This window comes from Oncorhynchus mykiss, chromosome 2 (assembly GCF_013265735.2).
Source record: "Oncorhynchus mykiss isolate Arlee chromosome 2, USDA_OmykA_1.1, whole genome shotgun sequence".
NCBI lineage: Eukaryota > Metazoa > Chordata > Actinopteri > Salmoniformes > Salmonidae > Oncorhynchus > Oncorhynchus mykiss.
In genome coordinates, this window is record NC_048566.1 from 62,898,044 (window position 1) to 62,920,732 (window position 22,689).

Here is a 22,689-nt window from a genome sequence, read left to right on the forward strand (position 1 = left end):
CCCATGTCCCCAGTTATTGCACACCTTCCATCTCAGTGTCAACCCATGTCCCCATGCACACCTTCCATCTCAGGTTCAACCCATGTCCCCCAGTTATTGCACACCTTCCATCTCAGGTTCAACCCATGTCCCCCAGTTATTGCACACCTTCCATCTAAGGTTCAACCCATGTCCCCAGTTATTGCACACCTTCCATCTCAGGTTCAACCCATGTCCCCAGTTATTGCACACCTTCCATCTCCGGTACAACCCATGTCCCCCAGTTATTGCACACCTTCCATCTCAGTTTCAACCCATGTCCCCATGCACACCTTCCATCTCAGGTTCAACCCATGTCCCCATGCACACCTTCCATCTCAGGTTCAACCCATGTCCCCAGTTATTGCACACCTTCCATCTCAGGTTCAAACCATGTCCCCATGCACACCTTCCATCTCAGGTACAAACCATGTCCCCCAGTTATTGCACACCTTCCATCTCAGGTTCAAACCATGTCCCCCAGTTATTGCACACCTTCCATCTCCGGTACAACCCATCTCCCCCAGTTATTGCACACCTTCCATCTCAGGTTCAACCCATGTCCCCCAGTTATTGCACACCTTCCATCTCAGGTACAAACCATGTCCCCCAGTTATTGCACACCTTCCATCTCAGGTTCAAACCATGTCCCCCAGTTATTGCACACCTTCCATCTCAGGTTCAACCCATGTCCCCCAGTTATTGCACACCTTCCATCTCAGGTTCAACCCATGTGCCCAGTTATTGCACACCTTCCATCTCAGGTACAACCCATGTCCCCAGTTATTGCACACCTTCCATCTCAGGTTCAACCCATGTCCCCCAGTTATTCGCACCTTCCATCTCAGGTTCAACCCATGTCCCCATGCACACCTTCCATCTCAGGTTCAACCCATGTCCCCAGTTATTGCACACCTTCCATCTCAGGTTCAACCCATGTCCCCAGTTATTGCACACCTTCCATCTCAGGTTCAACCCATGTCCCCAGTTATTGCCAGTAGAGGAGCAAACTTGTGAACACCTAAAAAAGTAACGAACTGCTCTGTTAGGGACAAGTACATTTTTTAAAACCTTAAAGAACCCCATCATCCTGCTGAATATTCCAAAATGCATGGAATACATAGCATAACTAATATCTTTCTGTTTTTGTTTTTCCTATAACTCCCTCAAGAGCTCTACTTGCTGAGTCGGCCAGGGCAGATGTGCAATACATAAAGGTGGCATTTTTTTGATCAAAATAAAGACTCAAACATTTATAATTGCTAGGAAACTCAAGAATTTCTTCACCAAAACAAAACTGAATAAACACTTATCTTAGTGCCTGGTTTTCTAAAATGCATTATCTGTGTTTTTCTCTGGTTGACTAAAAGTCTCCAACTTGACTGTACATACTAACTTGTTCAGTCTTATTTTGCCAAATCATTAGAAAACATAGCCGAGTCTGTGATAGGGCGTCTCCTTGTTTTACCCCCGAGGGTGTGGGCACCCAATCTGTACGATATTCATTAACATTCACACATTGTGTGTGTGTGTGTGTGTGTGTGTGTGTCTAGGGGCTATAGGGATCACAGCTGAACTCCTACAGCCTTGGCCACAGAAGCTTAAACAGAGTCAGTCAACGTAGCAGAAGTGAATGCCTGCAGGGCCGACAGACGAGCTCTCTCTCTCTCTCAAAGACCTTTCATACTGTAAACCTCTCTCTCTCTCTCTCTCTCTCTCTCTCTCTCTCTCTCTCTCTCTCTCTCTCAAAGACCTCTCATACTGTCACCCTCTCTCTCTCTCTCAATTCAATTTAATTCAAAGGGCTTTATTGGCATGACAAACATATGTTTACATTGCCAAAGCAAGCTGAAATAGATAAAAACAAAAGTGATATAAACAACTAAAAATGAACAGTAAAAGTTCAGAAGGAATAGAGACATTTCAAATGTCATATTATGTATATATACAGTGTTGTAACAATGTGAAAATAGTTAAAGTACAAAATGGAAAATAAATAAACATAAATATGGGTTGTATTTACAATGGTGTTGTTAACTGGTTTCCCTTTTCTTGTGGCAACAGGACACACATCTTGCTGCTGTGATATTTCACCCAATAGATATGAGAGTTTATCAAAATTGGATTTGTGTTCAAATTCTTTGCGGATCTGTGCAATCTGAGGGAAATATGTGTCTCTAATATTGTCATAGATTTGGCAGGAGTTTAGGACGTGCAGATCAGTTTCCACCTCATTTTGTGGACAGTGTGCACATAGTCTGTCTTCTCTTGAGAGTCAGGTCTACCTACGGTGGCCTTTCTCAATAGCAAGGCCATGCTCACTGAGTCTGTACACAGTCAAAGCTTTCCTTCATTTTGGGTCAGTCACAGTGGTCAGGTATTCTGCCACTGTGTACTCTCTGTTTAGGGCCAAATAATAATATTTAGAATTGCTAGTAAACTCAAGAATTTCTTCACCAAAACAAAAAACTGAAAAACACTTCTCTTAGTACATGGTTTTGTATGTTTTTATCTGTGTTATTATGATCTGTTTTTATCTGTGTTATTATGATCTGTGTTTCTATCTGTGTTATTATGATCCGTGTTTCTATCTGTGTTATTATGATCTGTGCTATGACGATCTGTGTTTTTATCTGTGTTTTTATCTGTGTCATTATGATCTGTGTTTTTATCTGTGTTATTATGATCTGTGTTATTATGATCTGTGTTATTATGATCTGTGTTTTTATCTGTGTTATTATGATCTGTGTTTATCTGTGTTATTATGATCTGTGTTATTATGATCTGTGTTTTTATCTGTGTTATTATGATCTGTGTTTTTATTATCTCTGTTTCTATCTGTTATTATGATCTATGTTTCTATCTGTGTTATTATGATCTGTGTTTCTATCTGTGTTATTATGATCTGTGTTTTTATCTGTGTTATTATGATCTGTGTTTTTATCTGTGTTATTATGATCTGTGTTTATCTGTGTTATTATGATCTGTGTTATTATGATCTGTGTTTTTATCTGTGTTATTATGATCTGTGTTTATCTGTGTTATTATGATCTGTGTTATTATGATCTGTGTTTTTATCTGTGTTTTTATCTGTGTCATTATGATCTATGTTTCTATCTGTGTTATTATGATCTGTGTTATTATGATCTGTGTTTTTATCTGTGTTATTATGATCTGTGTTTTTATCTGTGTCATTATGATCTGTGTTATTATGATCTGTGTTTTTATCTGTGTTATTATGATATGTGTTTTTATCTGTGTCATTATGATCTGTGTTATTATGATCTGTGATTTTATCTGTGTTATTATGATCTGTGTTTTTATCTGTGTTATTATTATCTGTGCTTCTATCTGTTATTATGACCTATGTTTCTATCTGTGTTATTATGATCTGTGTTTATCTGTGTTATTATGATCTGTGTTATTATGATCTGTGTTTTTATCTGTGTTTTTATCTGTGTTATTATTATCTGTGTTTCTATCTGTTATTATGACCTATGTTTCTATCTGTGTAATTATGATCTGTGTTTTTAGCTGTGTTATCATGATCTGTGTTTTTATCTGTGTTATTATGATCTGTGTTTCTATCTGTGTTATTATGATCTGTGTTTCTATCTGTGTTATTATGATCTGCATATCTATCTGGTTGATCATAAGTCTCCATCTTGACTGTACATAATACAATTTTCTGCAAGCCTTGTTCAGTCTTAGCAGACAGAATAATATCATCAGCATATAGGAGGACACTTAGCATTTCATCATCGTATCTTACTCCAATATTTAACTATTTACTTTATTTTGCCAAGTCATTAACAAACATAGCCAACAGAGGGTTAGGGTTAGGGTTGGTGATAAGGTGTCTCCTTGTTTTACACCCGAGGGTGTGGGAAACCAATCTGTATGATATTTGTTGGTGTGTGTGTGTGTGTGTGTGTGTGTGTGAGTGAGTGTGTGTATGTGTGTGTAGGGGCTATAGGGATCACAGCTGAACTCCTACAGCCTTGGCCACAGAAGCTTAAACAGAGTCAGTCAACGCAGCAGGTGTGAATGCCTCTGGGGCCGACAGACGAGTGACGACGAGCTCGCTCTCGCTCTCTCAAAGACAGTTCATACTGTAAAAAGCTCTCTCTCTCTCTCTCTCTCTCTCTCTCTCTCTCTCTCTCTCTCTCTCTCAAGCCCCCCCTCCGTTCGCTCTCTCCTCTCTCTCTCTCAAAGACCTCTAAAACTGTAAACCTCTCTCTCAAAGACCTCTAATACTGTCAATATCTCTCTCAAAGACCTCTCATACTGTAAACCTCTCTCTCAAAGACCTCTCATACTGTAAACCTCTCTCTCAAAGACCTCTAATACTGTCAACCTCTCTCTCAAAGACCTCTCATACTGTCAATATCTCTCTCAAAGACCTCTCATACTGTAAACCTCTCTCTCAAAGACCTCTAATACTGTCAACCTCTCTCTCAAAGACCTCTCATACTGTCAATATCTCTCTCAAAGACCTCTCATACTGTAAACCTCTCTCTCAAAGACCTCTCATACTGTCAACCTCTCTCTCAAAGACCTCTCATACTGTCAACCTCTCTCTCAAAGACCTCTAATACTGTCAACCTCTCTCTCAAAGACCTCTCATACTGTCAATATCTCTCTCAAAGACCTCTCATACTGTAAACCTCTCTCTCAAAGACCTCTCATACTGTCAACCTCTCTCTCAAAGACCTCTCATACTGTCGATATCTCTTTGCTGAGATGGCACTGTCACGTTCTGACCTTTATTTCCTTTGTTTTGTATTTATTTAGTATGGTCAGGGCGTGAGTTGGGTGGGCAGTCTATGTTTGTTTTTCTATGTTTTGGGGCATTTCTATGTTTTGGCCTAGTATGGTTCTCAATCAGAGGCAGGTGTCATTAGTTGTCTCTGATTGAGAATCATACTTAGGTAGCCTGGGATGCACTGTTTGTTTGTGGGTGATTGTCTATGTCAGTGGCTTGTGTCAGCACAGGTCTAATTTGTAGCTTCACGGTCGTCATTTGTTTATTGTTTTGTATGCAGTGTCAGTACTTTCTTTATTAAAGATTTACCATGGACACTTACCACGCCGCATATTGGTCCTCTGATCCGTTTCGCCTCTCCTCTTCAGATGAAGAGGAGGACGACGTGACAGGCACACAGGAATTTTACCAAATGTTACCTAATACACAGTGTACGGTGTAAAAATACAGGGAAATACAGTGCATTTGGAAAGTATTCAGACCCTTTGACTTTTTCCACATTTTGTTACATTACAGCCTTATTCTAAAATGGATAAAACATTTAAGAGACATCAATCTACACACAATACCCCATAATGATAAAGCAAAAACAGTTTTTTTGCAAATTTCTCAAAAATAACCTTAAAATGTGCATATGTATTCAGACCCTTTACTCAGTGCTTTTTTGAAGCCCCTTTGGCAGTGATTACAGCCTTGAGTCTTCTTGGGTATGACGCTACAAACTTTGGCACACCTGTATTTAGGGAGTTTCTCTCATTCTTCTCTGCAGATCCTGTCAAGCTCTGTCAGGTTGGTTGGGGGGCGTCGCTGCACAGCTATTGTTATCTCTGTGGCTGGGCCACTCAAGGACATTCAGAGACTTGTCCAAAAGCCACTCCTGCATTGCCTTGGCTGTGTGCTTCCAGTTATTGTCTTGTTGGAAGGTGAACCTTCACCCCAGTCTGAGGTCCTGAGCGTTCTGGTGCAGGTTTTCATCAAGGATCTCTCTGTATATTGCTCCGTTCATCATTCCCTCAATCCTGACTAGTCTCCAAGTCCCTGCCTCTGAAAGAAATCCCTACAGCATGATGCTGCCACCACCATGCTTCCTCGTAGGGATGGTGCCAGGTTTCCTCTAGACGTGACGCTTGGCATTCAGGCCAAAGGGTTCAATCTTGATTTCATCAGTCCGGAGAATCTTGTTTCTCATGGTCTGAGAGTCTTTAAGTGCCTTTTGGCAAATTCCAAGTGGGTTGTCATGTGCCTTTTACTGAGGAGTGGCTTCCGTCTGGCCACTCTACCATAAAGGCCTAATTGGTGGAGTGCTGCAGAGATCGTTGTCCTTCTGGAAGGTTCTCCCATCTCCACAGAGGAACGCTTGACCTCTGTCAGAGTGACCATTGGGTTCTTGGTCACCTCCCTGACCAAGGCCCTTCCCCCCCCCAATTGCTCAGTTTGACCGGGCGGCCAGCTCTCGAAAAAGTCTTGGTGTTTCCAAACTTCTTCCATTTAAGAATGATGGAGGCCACTGTGTTCCTGGGGAGACCTTCCATGCTGCAGACATTTTTTTGGCACCCTTGATGTGGAAAATTGATGAGGAAAAGTTGTATTTAATCAATCAACTTTCCGAACGCACTGTAGGCTAGTCCTCTCTTACAGACCTGTCATTGACCTTCAGCTTATACAATCTCTTACTGTTTTTCTCAGACATCTCACAAACTACAGACGTCGTCTCTTAGACCTTCCACTTAAAAAATGGAGTATCCTTCACCAACTTCCATCATAAATTATATCTTACAGATCTCCCTCTCGCTATTACTCCTCCATTCCTACAATACTGAGGACCCAGCCCAGCTCAGGACAGCCCAGCCCAGCCCAGGACAGCCCAGCCCAGCCCAGCCCAGGACAGCCCAGCTCAGCCCAGGACAGCCCAGCTCAGCCCAGCCCAGGACAGCCCAGCCCAGCCCAGGACAGCCCAGCTCAGCCCAGCCCAGGACAGCCCAGCCCAGCCCAGGACAGCCCAGCTCAGCCCAGCCCAGGACAGCTCTAGCCCAGTTGTGGCCTATGTGCATTTACCATCTAATAGCCATGACGTTCAGGATCTGACTGTCAGAGAGGTATGAAAGGCTGTTCATTAGAGCCTGTCACACACAGAGAAATAAAGGTCAGAACCACGGCTGGGACAACACAGCTGACGGGACAGGGAAACACAGAGCCTTCTTACATACTTCTAGTACTATTGGTCCACCCCACTGAGCTTTGATAACACGGTTGACTGCTTGCGGGATTTGTCGGAGATTTAAATTGATTGACGATTCAAGTTCATTATTTAAAGAATCATCAGATAAAGAGTATGTAATTACAGTGCCTTGCAAAAGTATTCGGCCCCCTTGAACTTTGCGACCTTTTGCCACATTTCAGGCTTCAAACATAAAGATATAAAACTGTATTTTTTTGTGAAGAATCAACAACAAGTGGGACACAATCATGAAGTGGAACGACATTTATTGGATATTTCAAAAAATTTTAACAAATCAAAAACTGAAAAATTGGGCGTGCAAAATGATTCAGCCCCTTTACTTTCAGTGCAGCAAACTCTCTCCAGAAGTTCAGTGAGGATCTCTGAATGATCCAATGTTGACATAAATGACTAATGATGATAAATACAATCCTCCTGTGTGTAATCAAGTCTCCGTATAAATGCACCTGCACTGTGATCGTCTCAGAGGTCCGTTAAAAGCGCAGAGAGCATCATGAAAAACAAGGAACACACCAGGCAGGTCCGAGATACTGTTGTGAAGAAGTTTAAAGCCGGATTTGGATACAAAAAGATTTCCCAAGCTTTAAACATCCCAAGGAGCACTGTGCAAGCAATAATATTGAAATGGAAGGAGTATCAGACCACTGCAAATCTACCAAGACCTGGCCGTCCCTCTAAACTTTCAGCTCATACAAGGAGAAGACTGATCAGAGATGCAGCCAAGAGGCTCATGATCACTCTGGATGAACTGCAGAGATCTACAGCTGAGGTGGGAGACTCTGTCCATAGGACAACAATCAGTCGTATATTGCACAAATCTGGCCTTTATGGAAGAGTGGCAAGAAGAAAGCCATTTCTTAAAGATATCCATAAAAGTGTAGTTTAAAGTTTGCCACAAGCCACCTGGGAGACACACCAAACATGTGGAAGAAGGTGCTCTGGTCAGATGAAACCAAAATTGAACTTTTTGGCAACAATGCAAAACGTTATGTTTGGCGTAAAAGCTACACAGCTCATCACCCTGAACACACCATCCCCACTGTCAAACATGGTGGTGGCAGCATCATGGTTTGGGCCTGCTTTTCTTCAGCAGGGACAGGGAAGATGGTTAAAATTGATGGGAAGATGGATGGAGCCAAATACAGGACCATTCAGGAAGAAAACCTGATGGAGTCTGCAAAAGACCTGAGACTGGGACGGAGATTTGTCTTCCAACAAGACAATGATCCAAAACATAAAGCAAAATCTACAATGGAATGGTTCAATAATAAACATATCCAGGTGTTAGAATGGCCAAGTCAAAGTCCAGACCTGAATCCAATCGAGAATCTGTGGAAAGAACTGAAAACTGCTGTTCACAAATGCTCTCCATCCAACCTCACAGCTCGAGCTGTTTTGCAAGGAGGAATGGGAAGAAATTTCAGTCTCTCGATGTGCAAAACTGATAGAGACATACCCCAAGCAACTTACAGCTGTAATCGCAGCAAAAGGTGGCGCTACAAAGTATTAACTTAAGGGGGCTGAATAATTTTGAACGCCCAATTTTTCAGTTTTTGATTTGTTAAAAAAGTTTGAAATATCCAATAAATGTCGTTCGACTTCATGATTGTGTCCCACTTGTTGTTGATTCTTCACAAAAAAAGACAGTTTTATATCTTTATGTTTGAAGCCTGAAATGTGGCAAAAGGTCGCAAAGTTCAAGGGGGCCGAATACTTTCGCAAGGCACTGTAGATGTCTAAAGGAGGAGCTACAAAGTGGTGCAAATGGTGCAGTATTCAACTGTCATGAGGTACAAATTCTAAAAGAAATTCTAATTTACCCGTGTTCTCAGCCTTGTCCCTCGGTTCTGCTTTAGTAGGGGGGAAAGACTGCAAGTCATTCAGTTCATATTCTGCCTCAACAACACTCAGGGCCTCGGGGTTGCAGTCTAAAAATAATATCTGGGTTGCAACGCTGTGCCGAGCCAACTTCCACAAACAAAAGTTTCAGGAAACCGCCTTTTCGCTGCATTGCCATGGTTACTCACCACACGCGCTGTGAGATAGGGGTGACTGGTCAAACTAAGAGCCCAAGACTCTCCTCTTCCCAACTTTAATACAACCCTGCTATAACTACTGACAGATGTGTTAAAGCAGACGTGTCATATCCCAGAGAAGGCCTACTAAGGCCATGACCCCCAGGTTATACACTATATCTAGAGTCAATACTACCGCCTTGACACAAGTTATGTTGAAAGAAATACGCAATGCAATGTATATCAATGTATCTACATTACCTACATGATCTGTATTAGTAATGGTGGGGGATAGAAACTGAGACAGGGCAATCATTTGGGCAAGAACCCTTCCACCTCCATCACTGGGTAGCAGCTAGTGGCAGTGAGTTCAAAACACAACTACATTTTGCTACGTTTTGCTCCCCATCCAATGTGGATGACCATACTTTCTCCCTCTCTGTGTCCCTGCTCCTCCCCTCTGAACCAGGTTTTCCCAAACTCGCAGCCTCTGCGTGGTCTATAGCCTGTTAGTGTAGATAACGCGTCTGGTCATTAGAGCCTGTCTATTAGAGGCAGTCTATAATTATTTTGTGCTCCGGTTTATGCCTCAGACAGACAGGCCACTCCGACATGAGGAGAAAGGAGGTAGATGTAAATCCATATGTGATGTCGGCTTGACTGAAGCTGAAGGAGGGAGGAACTAATGGGAATGTCAACAAGCAACAGGCCTTTGGAAACAAAGATTGTTCATGTTCAGAAACTGTGTGTGTACAGCAACAAAATTGCTTTAAAGATTACACTGATTTATATAGATTCAAATCTCTGGCGTGAATTATTCCACAAGCCTCTTTATTCATTATCTAAACCACTAATTATCAAATGGATTCATTCATTTAAATGTAGGCCTAAAACAGATTGTCGTGATGTAATGTTAACGTGCTTTTATAGGCATGCTCGTGACACTCTGAAAGAGCCTGTACTCACAAAGCATCTCTGAGTGCTGATCTAGGATCAGGTCCTCCCTGTCCATATAACCTTATTCAGATGATCAAAAAGATAACACTAATCTTAGATCAGCATTCCTCCTAATTTTTAGACACTTCATGAATGCGGGCCCAGTGCTGCTTTTCATGAGCTAAGTGTCAATTGGCTGGACTTGGAAACTGATCTCCAGGAAGGCAGGTTGAGAGTTTAGCCAGGGTTGAACGCTCGTGAAACAAACAGGTCAGAACACATGGTTTACTTTAATGGTTTCGTGCAGCTGGAGAAAACAGATTTAATTTGGCAATTGGCTTGACAAAATTCCCAGTTGCACATTTACATACTGTAGATTCAGAGCAGAAGAGAGCCATATGATAAGTGCTTCTCTCCGTGAGAGGGTAAATGAAATAGTGTAAGGAAAATAGAATAATGTTGTTTGAGTCTACTTCCTGTGTTTGGCACTCTTATGTTGAACATAATCAACGGCTTCCTATCCTCCGGATCTGTACCAAACTCATTAAATGCGGCAGTAATAAAGCCTCTCCTGAAGAAGCCAAACCTTGAACCGAAAAATATTTTAAAAACTATCGGCCTATATCGAATCTCCCATTCCTCTCAAAAAATGGTGAAAAAGCCGTTGCCTTCCTGAAGACCATTAATGTATACGAAACGCTCCAGTCTGCTTTTAGACCCCATCATAGTACTGAGACTGCACTCATGAAGGTGGTAAATGACCTTTTAATGGCGTCAGACCAAGGTTCTGTATTAGTCCCCGTGCTCCTAGACCTAAGTGCTGCCTTTGACACCATCGATCACCACGTTCTTTTGGAGAGAGTGGAAACCCTAATTGGTCTACACGGACAAGTTCTTGCCTGGTTTAGATCTTATCTGTCGGACAAGTCTCTGACAAATCCCTGACAAATCAAGTTTAAGTTTCAGTGTTCCTCAAGGTTCCGTTTTAGGACCACTATTGTTTCCACTATATGTTATACCTCTGGGTGATGTCACTCGGAAACACAATGTCAACTTTCACTGGTATGCGGACGACACACAGCTGTACATTTTGACGAAACATGGCGAAGCCCCAAAATTGCCTACCCTGGAAGCCTGTGTTTCAGACATGAGGAAGTGGGTGGCTGCAAATGTTTTCCTTTTGAACACGGACAAAACAGAGATGCTAGTTCCAAGAAACAAAGAGGTTGCATCCTCTTAATGTTGCAAAAATCAGATTATTTTTTTTAATAAAAAAATTATGCTGAAAAACTCAGCCATGCTTTTGTCACTTCTAGATTAGACTGCTGCAATTCTCTACTCTCCAGCTACCCGGATAAAACACTAAATAAACTAGTAGTAAATACGGCTGCTAGAATCCTGACTAGAACCCCAAAAATGGATCACATTACTCCAGTGCTAGCCTCTCTACACTGGCTTCCTGTTAAGGCGTGGACTGATTTCAAGGTTTTACTGCTCCGATTATATGCTAGTTTCACAAGACGCAGGCCTCCTTATTGTCTTTAGAATTTCTAAGCAAACAGCTAGAGGCAGGGCTTTCTCCTATAGAGCTCAATTTTTATGGAATGGTCTGCCTATCTATGTGAGAGATACAGACTCGGTCTTGACCTTTAAGTCATATGATTGAGTGTAGTCTGGCCCAGGAGTGTGAAGGTGAAAGGCAAGGCACTGGAGCGACGAACCGCCCTTGCTATCCTGCCTGTGCGGCTCCCCTCTCTCCACTGGGATTCTCTGCCTCTGACCATATTACGGCGGCTGAGTCACTGGCTTACTAGGGCTCTTCCATCCCGTCCCTAGGAGGTGTGCGTCACGTGCCAGGCTTTTTTCTCTATACTCGACTTGAGTGGGTTGAGTCACTGGCGTGATCTTCCTGTCCGGGTTATATCCTGCCTGGTCGGCCCTGTCCGGGGTATCGTTAGACAGGGCCACACTGTCCCCCGACCCTCCCTGTCTCAGCCTCCAGTATCTATGCTGCAACAGTGCCGGATAGCTAGAATCAGCCTGTCCTATCTGGTTTAATCCTCCTGTCTTATCTGGTGTCCTGTGTGAACTTAACTGTGCTCTCTCTAATTCTCCATCTCTCTTTTGGAGGACCTGAGCCCTAGGACCATGCCTGCCTGGCTGTCCCCAGTTCACCTTGTCGTACTGCTGCTACAGTTTCAACTGTTCTGCCTGCAGCTATGGAACCCTGACCTGTTCACCGGACATGCTACTTTGACCCGGACCTGCTGTTTTTGAGTCCCTCCTTCCCTCTACCGCACCTAATGTCTCGACCTCTGAATGCTCGGCTATGAAAAGCCAACTGACATTTTCTCCTAAGGAGCTGACCTGTTGCACCCTCTACAACCACTGTGATTATTATTTGACCCTGCTGATCATCTATAAACACTTGAACATCTTGAACAACGATCTGGTCTTAATGGCCATGTACTCTTATAATCTCCACCCGACACAGCCAGAAGAGGACTGGCCACCCCTCAGAGCCTGGTTCCTCTCTAGGATTCTTCCTAGGTTCCTTCCTTTCTAAGGAATTGTTCCTAGCCACGTGCTTCTACATCTACATTGCTTGCTGTTTGGGATTTTAGGCTGGGTTTCTGTATAAGCATTTTGTGACATCTGCTGATGTAAAGGGCTTTATAATTTATAAATGTGATTTGATTTGATTCGCACCATGTCAACTCAAAGTGGAAGTTCATCCAAAAGTTGCACTTCAAGCAAATGCTTCACATCTGGTGCTGCTTTTAGCTACCACTACTAGACTATTATGCTGGTTCTACTGCAATAGTATTATTACTACTATTACTGTACCTCAACTATCTCTTCAAACAACCACTTTCACTACCACAATTACTATTTATCCGATGTAACTATTTACAGGCAGTCAAGTGGGTTAATCCAGGAGGCAGGCAGTCAAGTGGGTTAGTCCAGGAGGCAGGCAGTCAGGTGGGCTAGTCAGGCAGGCAGGTGAGCTAGTCAAGGAGACAGGTAGGCAGGAGGGTTAGTCAGGCAGACAGGTGGGTTAGTCCAGGAGGCAGGCAGTCAGGTGGGCTAGTCAGGCAGGCAGGTGAGCTAGTCCAGGAGACAGGTAGGCAGGTGGGTTAGTCAGGCAGACAGGTGCGCTAGTCCAGGGGCAGGCAGTCAGGTGAGTTAGTCAGTCAGGCAGTCAGGTGGGTTAGTCCAGGAGGCAGGCAGTCAGGTGGGTCAGTCAGGCATGCAGGTGGGTGGGTTAATCCAGGAGGCAGGCAGTCAGGTGGGTCAGGAAGTCAGGTGGGTTAGTCAGGCAGTCAGGTGGGTTAGTCAGGCAGTCAGGTGGGTTAGTCCAGGAGGCAGGCAGTCAGGTGGATTAGTCCAGGAGGCAGGCAGTCAGGTGGGTTAGTCCAGGAGGCAGGCAGGCAGGTGGGTTAGTCAGGCAGGCAGTCAGGTGGGTTAGTCAGTCAGGCAGTCAGGTGGGCTAGTCCAGGAGACAGGCAGGCAGTCAGGTGGGTTAGTCCAGGCGGCAGGCAGGCAGGCAGTCAGGTGGGTTAGTCAGTCAGGCAGTCAGGTGGTTTAGTGCAGGAGGCAGGCAGTCAGGTGGGTTAGTCCAGGAGGCAGGCAGAGTCTCCTCAGTGAGCTGTGCAGCTGTGCTGCTGACAGATCTACGCAGGGCAGAGTGCATCCGGCCTCTCCAGCCTCTCACATCAAAGGGCCGTCCGCAGCTCTCTTGAAGCCCCCAGGCCCTCCTGCAGCCCCCCTGGCCCACCACTTCAAAAGGCCTCTCAGCGCATCCCAGGCAGATTCCCATCAAAGGCAGGGACGGCTGCTCACCCACTCATGCAGTCAGATATGATTAAAAGCACGTTATTGGAGGAAAGGAGGGAGGAGAGTGTATGGAAGAGAGGATAGAATATCTACACTCTTAGAAATAAGGGTATGGTTAGGGTACAGTAACAGGTACAACTAATCCAGTCAGTTAGTTAGATTTCTTGCACGCCTTACTGAAATCGCTATTCTAGTTGAAATGGTTACGGTAGTCTCCTTACAATGTCCCTAACCCTGGCAGTCATTGTGAATGCAGGTTGCGGGTGAATAAAAAATCCAACTGTTGGATAGATATCCTATCTCTGGCTGGATTCCAATAGGAATAACACATCACTTTGCAAGCCAGCATAATGTGACTTGCAGGTAGAGGAGACATCTTCTGGTTGGAAGATTTCTGGAAATGGGAGAGAATAAGCAGGAAATCCTTCCAACAGGATTCCTTGAAATTCTGGGAATTTTGGGAAAGTCACCAGAATTTTGCTGTCCTGATGTGGCCTGTATACGAGGAGTTTCAGGCCACTGTATTAGGGTAAAACTAGGCCTCAAAATAAGGCCTGATGAGATATGTAATGTATTGTCATAAAGAGTTTTGTTTTAATGATAACATACACTTATGAACTAACTTGGTGAAGGCACTGAAAATAAACGAATTCAACACCATGTCTTTGTCATTAACAAATACAGTTATGGGTCGTAACAATTCACTCAAAAAAGCAAGGCACACTCAGAAATTATATTGGAGGCATAGCTGTCATTTAGTTATTTTTGGCCACCCGTGAGTGGAAGTATTGTACCAGTTTAAGTGGTCTATGGTAGAGGTACCTTTTTGTCACTTACTAGGAACATATGGCTTTTCTAAAAGAACGCTTTTGTATCTGTGGACTATATGTAAGAAAGGTACTATCTGAGCTAGGAACTGTGGTACAATTATGAACTTATAACTTAAGGTACAAAGGATGCCCTTACAGGGTACCACCCCTGTGACAAGCAGTACCCCCTTTAAGAACAAATCGAAACCTTTATTTCTGAGTGTATCTCTGTCTCTCTCTTCCTTCTGTCTCTCTATCTCTCCCTATCTCGGTCTCTTTTACTCACTCTATTCTCCCTCTCACATTCTCTCTCCCTCTTTCTAAGAGGACACTCTTTGCAGGGTGATTAATATGTCCAGCAGCAGGAGCTCAGAGATGGTGTAGTTTGGCAGGACTGTCTGGCGCTCTCTCCCCCAGACTCTGGTCAAGGTCAGGTCCCAGGTCATTTAATATAAGCCACAGGCTACACAGCCAATTCACACCTGAAATTGCCCCTCTGAGCTGCAAGTGTCCCTGAATAGCTGCATTGTTGTCCATCGGGAGTTTAGACAAGCACTGGTTCAATGAGAGCCGTAGGAGTTGGAATAATTTGACTAAATGCATGGGATTTGCAAATGTGGATTATCACTGCTGCTCAACCCCCATGGTCAGGTCCAGCTAGGAGGATTCCAGTCTCGTCTGACCAGTTCAACCATCAATTTTTTCGTTAAAAACATCAGTTGAACCAGATACACTTCTTACATATTCCAGTACAATACAGTGTTTGAAACAGTTGATCTTTTGTATGATATTATTCAGGTGTTTTCTTGGTTAACACAAACGCTTTAGATTCCGTCAATGTGTTCATTGTACTTAGCCATTTTCAGCATGTGTCTACATTTTCATTCATTTCATGCTTGTTGCAGTTCATATGTGCAGCTTGTTGTTATTGAAAAGTGTCAGCGGTGGTTGGGTCATGATACCTCCTGCACATTATCCCAACTCATTAGAGTAAATGTCCAGACGTCAGAAGAATGTTTTATGGACTCTTGAGATTTTACTCCCAGCACAAGTCAGTCAGTGTTCTGCAATGCAGCCGGGAAGATAAGAGGTTTATATGCTTAAGGGGGGCAGGCTGCCTCAGAAAGGCTTAGGCCCAGTGTGGCGAATTAAATTGAATGCCCAGACAGAATTAGTTCTAAGCAGACTGAGACCCATTTTATGAAACTGAACAATTAGGAGGATTAAAACTAATAATTCAGCAGGGGGGGGGGGGGTGCAGCTGCATTATAGTTGCAACGGCAGCGGAGACGGGGACGGAGGGGGGTTTTCTGGTGCTAGTGTACGAAAAGTGACAACTGGCCGAGGAAAAATGAACTTTGTGAGAGAGGTAAACACAATCCCAAACACTATAAATTGTAGGCCTCACTCCTCAAACAGACAGTTGAGTGGGTTGGGAATGGGTTGGGGATGTTATGATTTAGGGGGATGCAATATGTAAGTATAATATACAAAGTATTTTATTCTATTTTAACAATATTTATACAATAAATGTTGTTTTATACAATAGCATAATATTTGTACACAGTGCATTTAGTCAAATCCATAAAAAATAAAACTATTTTAAGCCAGTTGAGAAAATATGGTATAAGAGGGAAGGGATAGCCCACTGGCTGGCTGGCTGGTTGACTCGCTGGCTGATTGTCTGGCTGGCTGACTGGCTGACTCGCTGGCTGATTGTCTGGCTGGCTGACTGACCGGCTGACTGACTCGCTGGCTGGGAGCAGCAGCAGCCACAATCCCCCTGTCATCCACCTGTGTGTAAAAGGCCCTTTGTCAAAGCGGTCTAATTTGATCTGACTCACCCTACACATGTGGAACAGCTCAGCGGCTCCCCTCACTCCTACTGATTATACAGAGAGGGAGAGAGGGAGAGGGAGAGAGAGATGGGGAAAGAGGGAGGGAGAGAAAGGAAGCGTGCCATTAACAGTGAGCTGAGGGGAGTAGAGTGCCGAGAGTGGAGTGTGGGCGCCCAAGCGTGAGGCTGTCAGGGAGGGTCACCTCATACACACCCAAGGCTAGGCTAGCTCCCCAGACTCTCCTAAGTTTGAATTTAAGCGGACCCCAAGGAGGAAGGATCCTAGTTTGCCGGTCCCTGGCACAAATAAGGTTGAGAAACATTAGTCTAACCAACCTCTACTCATCCCTAACCTCCCCCTTTTCTAAACATCGACCAAGAGCAACTCCACTCTTCCCTTCACACTGCCTAGAGGAGCCAGGGTTTTGCTTACATTATGGGTGTGGTAGGTAGACATGGGAGAAGTTGCCCTCGGTGTAGCTGCAGTTACAGTAGACCTGGGTAATGAAACACCTTAGATACTGGGAGAGATCAGCAGCCCTGTCAATCTTTCACTGGTGGTAATAGAGTGTTCAAGACAAGTATCACTAGAGTAAAGCCAGCTCACCCATATCACTCCTCTGCATTGAGCGGTTGGACTAATCCGAAGTCACACAAACCACAGCAGGACACATCACTCTGAGACCCCGAGGGCAAAGACATAGAACTGGTGAAAAACTGTATATACACCGGATTTTCTCACCAACCGTATGCCGTTCTTATTTCTGCTGGTCCCATGTGGCTCAGTTGGTAGGGCATGGCACTCACAATGCCAGGTTTGTAGGTTTGATTCCCATGGAGGACCAGTACAAATGAAAAAAAAAAAACGTGGCACTCAATACTGTAAGCCGCTCTGGATAAGAGTGTCTGCTAAATGACTTAAGTGTACTGGAAATATTTAATCCCCTCTCTAGTTCTGTCACCATTTGTAATTATAATTAAAGTACAAAGTGACCAGGATGAAGTTTATGTTTATTGTTACTCCAGAAAATAGTTGCTGAGCAACTAAACTCTATGACCCCACCTCAACATCTCTCGTTCTCCTCGCAATGCCCCTTTCATTCTCTCTCTCTCTCTCTCTCTCTCTCTCTCTCTACCCACTTACCTCGCTTATAAAATATCCATTTATTCTATAAACATTTCTTTGGGAGGGGGGGGGCACTTTCCAGTTTCCACTCGTACCACTTCGTCTTTGTCATGTTTTGTTTTGTCATGGGCCAAATTCTCTTAACTACTTACACCGCTTTGTCTATGCTCAAACGACAAACAACAACGCACTTCAACAAGTGAAGAGGTTAGAGGTAGCGTTCCACTACATAGTGCTATTCACTAGTCTCCCATGTCAGCTCTCCCATCAGTGGGTGCATCGGGGAGAGGGAGCTACAGCGAGCTCCAGCGTGGACTCCCAGAATTCAAGTGGGCTTCCCCTGGCCTGTTTGTTGCATGGGCTATTTACTAAAGCACGTCGGCACACACTGAAATTCCTCAACCCAATACCCAAACCCACTTAACCCCTCTGGTCACCGACCGACAGACCGACAGACAGACAGCAGGACCTCTGGGGTCAAGACCAAACGCTGACCCCTCCAAGGACATGGCAACTCTAGTCAGACACAGCAGTAAGGAGGAGTGGACTCCCTCCAGACATGACAACTCTAGTCAGACACAGCAGTAAGGAGGAGTGGACTCCCTCCAGACGAGTAGGACCGGGACATACACTTGATCCTGTCAAGTGATGATGAGTGATCCTCTCAGCATGAGTGATGGTCCCATCAACGTCAAAGCCATATTAGCCTCCTCTCTACTGCTGTTCATAGGTCATGGGATGATATAATGAAGTTGTGATTGTGGGCATATGATTATTTGGCTATTGCACCAGTCATGTGTAAGCATTCACATTGAGTGTGATACCTTTAAATATCTAATGAAATCAAATGAGTGTACTCCATGTGTTCTGTGCACTGTTTGTGTGTGTGGCTGTGTGCACGCACACACATGGCCTTTTGAGTTTTGAAGCAGATATGATTGGATAATAAGAGCATTCAGTTTGGGAATTCCCAGTTTATGGTTGCGTGGACATCCCCAGGGTCATGGGTTTGTTTGTACACATATAATATGAAATAATAAGAAAATACTTCTTATTTTACTTTGTTTGTGGGTTTTCCCCTAATTTCCACTTGAAATCTGTTTTAATTTATTTCGCAACAAAATAATTTTGTTTCAATGAGAACACAGGTTAGTTCAGGTCAAATTTTATTGCATGACCCAAAACAAACAAAATGAAGTCAGAGGTACTTGGAAATACAATCATAAAATCATATCAGCTAACGACATTGGGGGAAATAACAATGCCTGCTTTCAGGCCCAAATGGCTTTTATATAGCTACTGGGAAATTTGGAAAAATAGAATCATTTTAGATTCTTGGTTTCATCCCAAAACAAAGAGTTTATTCAACCTTGAATCACATTTTCTCATATAGTCGAGTGCGTTAATGTGTAGAATTTAGAATTCGACTTTGTTTTGTCGTATTGTCCAGGGCCTAGTCAGTATACATACACAGTGCTGGGTATTTTCCCAGTGTTCAAGGCCTATGGGTACGCTGTAAAAAAAAATCCTATTGTTTTTACAGTAACTTACTGGAAGCAAGCTACCTGTAAGATACTGTAAAAAAAAATGGAACAGTATGTTACCGTACGGCATTTTACGGTATCCAGTTAATTTACAGTACCAATAACGCTACTGTTGTCATTTTACGGTAACATAATCTTACTGTAAAGACTTATAATGCATATTTCCCAGAGTGCCTTGCCTTTCGAATGAATGCTAGAGTTACCACCCATGTGACAGTATTTGTTAGTGACAGACTGTATTTGGTTGTTGCATTCATCCATCTTGTGGCCTTCACTAAGTTGTAACGATTCTTGTAGGTGGAAGAAGGTGAAGAGGACCAAAGTGCAGCGTGGTACGTGTTCATGGTGTGTATTTATTTCAACTCAGAACACTACGACCAAAATAACAAAAATAGACCAACAGGAAACAGTTCTGTCTGGTGCAGACACAGAGACAGAAAACAACGACCCACAAATCATAGTGGGAACACTGGCTACCTAAGCATGGTTCTCAATCAGAGACAACGATTGACAGCTGCCTCTGATTGGGAACCATACCAGGCCAAAAGCAGAAATACAAAAACATAGAATGTTTCCCAACTCACGCCCTGACCAAACTAAAATAGAGACATAAAAAAGGAACTAAGGTCAGGACGTGACATAAGTTCTTAAGCAAATAAAAATCATGGTTTACAGGCCACATCAGGTCTGCAAGTAGAGTTTCAAAATTCCAGTAACTTCCTCAAAATTCTCAGATTTCCCAGAAATCCTTGTTGAAAGATTTCAGATTTCCTGCTTATTCCTTCCCGTTTCCAGGAATCTTCCAACCAGATACTTTATATTGGGCAGACAGAACAGTTCCCTACCTCCTCCCGCTGCCACCTGCCTCCTCCATTTTTGCGGAAATGCTGTAATCAATTGGTTGTAATCTTGGATTGAGCAGAACTTCCCGTACAATTCCGATAACTCCATGAAAGCCATAACTCTACCATTGCAATTTACAATATCATTTAAAAACAAAACACCCTTTCCCATAAATACAGGTATTTTATCAAGCAGTACATTTGAGTTCAGCCATAATATTTGTTCTATCTTTTCTGGGGGATGAAATTGAAATTGTAAACAGCTCTGAAATACTTGTTTGAAAAAGAGACACTTTGAACAAGGTTTCATTTTCAATTGCGCAAAGGCAAAAAAAATCCCTTTTTAAACAATGGACGTGCTTTTCTTAGTAATCTACTTGAGAATCATCTTATGATTCATGTACAACTTTTGTATAAGTGAAGCTTTTAGAGAAAGGTTTAGTAATTTTATATTTAATAATCTCACCCACCCGGTTCATATTCGTTATATAGATAGGCACGCTTTATCTTGTCTGGTTAAGCATCCCAGATAAAGCTAAATATTTTTTTGCTCATATGATTTGAAAAAACAAATCATGAGGAGTAGGCAGCACCATAAGTAAGTAAGGAAACTACTTAAATGACAACTATAGGATTTGTTTTAGGGCTCTGGTCAATTTCAAATGTTATTTTAGGGCTCTGGTCAAAATTAGTGCAGTAAACATTAGGAACACCTGCTCTTTCCATGACATAGATGGGCCAGGTGAATCCAGGTGAAAGCTATGATCCTTTATTGATGTCCCCTGTTAAATCCACTTCAATCAGTGTAGATGAAGGGGAGGAGACGGGTTAAAGAAGGATTTTTAAGCCTTGAGACAATTGAGCCATGGATTGTGCATGTGTGCCATTCAGAGGGTGAATGAGCGAGACAAAATATTTAAGTGCCTTTGAACGGGCTGTGGTAGTAGAGGGGCCAGGCACACCGGTTTGAGTGTGTCAAGAACTGCAACGCTGCTGGGTTTTCCACACTCAACAGTTTCCCGTGTGCATCAAGAATAGTCCACCACCCAAAGGATATCCAACCATCTTGACACAACTGTGGGAAGCATTGGAGTCAACATGGGCCAGCATCCCCGTGAAACGCTTTCGACCCCTTATAGAGTCCGTGCCCCGACGAATTGAGGTTGTTGAGGGCAAAAGGAGGTGCAACTCAACATTAGGAAGGTGTTTCTAATGTTTTGTACTCTCAGTGTATAGGGAATAGGGTGTTATTTGGGACACATCCCAAGCCTCTGTCCATCAAGTGTCAACTCCACTCTGCCAAACACTGTCTTTTCACAAAAAGCTCATGACAATCACGTGAGATGAGCCCAGTTACACAAACACAGCCTGCCCTGTCCTCCACCTCCAACTCTCAAACAGTACTCTCTCCTCACTCAGACATCTTTGTTGTCCACCCTCTCTTCAGTTCCCTTTCCAATGATTTTCAGAGAGAAAACGGTCTCCAAGAAAAGAGCTGTTACAGTTTTCATCCAGTAAACGATTTTCCTCTGAGATTTGCTGCAATTGTACACTGAGCCATGAATTTTCTACACTGAGTAAATATTGTGCATTCTTACAGTCGGCAGGAGGTCACAGTAATTTAGTACATCACTGTCCTAATATTAATTGAAAATGTCAGACTTCTATTTTTGCCAGGTCTCGTGCCCTCTTCTGAATAACATTGTCAGTGACACCAGAAAGAGTGTTCCCCTCACAGGCAGGGAGGGGTTCAGCCAGTCAGTCAGTAATCGGAGACCCAGGATAGCTAATCTCAGCCCTGTTGTGGTGTGTAGGGAGACAAGGAATGGCCAGGGGTGCTGTGCGACGTGCAGTGTGTCTCTGCTCTGAATGTCTCTCTAGAGAGAGAGAGCCAAAGGAATCTGTGTCTGCGTGCTACAATATCCTGTTTGGGCTCAGGCAGAGCAGACTGATCAGATCACAGGCTGTTTCAGGCCTCTCCTCTCCTCCGCACAGCCCAGCCTTCTGCTCATACATCACACTCACGACCTGTCGCCTGGCCTGGACCAAAACACCAGGCTCTGTTATTATCATTCTTGTTGTATGCACTTCTGCTCTGCAATGCTGCAACAAATCATGCAAGGTTTCTTTCCATGTTTATGTGATATATTATGTGAAAGGGGGAAAAAGAGACAGTTGACTGCAAGCCAAAATGGAGACTGAGCAACAACAATATACAGTCAATAAAGGTGAAACAATTGTGTAAAACAACTTGTTTTCACCCAGAGCCAACTGTAGAAAGGGAGTGTCAGGGCTGGGGGGTGTGTGTGTGTCTGATAGGCTGAGGGATGACTGCTACTCCCGTGTGTGTGTGTGTGTGGGGGGGGGGGGCAGCCTCTGTTTTTGCATGAAATGCAAGTACCTCACATCCCAACAGTGTGAGTGCACTTCCTGAAACTGACAACATTGTACGGGGGCCAACGTGGCAGCGGTCTGCCAGAGAGAGAGAGAGAGAGAGAGAGAGATAGATAGATAGATAGATAGATAGATAGATAGATAGATAGATAGATAGATAGATAGATAGATAGATAGATAGAGAGAGAGAGAGATGGAGAGAGAGAGAGAGAGAGAGAGAGGACGGAGAGAACCTTTTAGTCAGTGGCGTAGCTCAGTTTTCGTTAACATTTTTGCATGCTATTCTAGATTTAGAACATAAAACAACATTTTTAAAGCAAACATTAT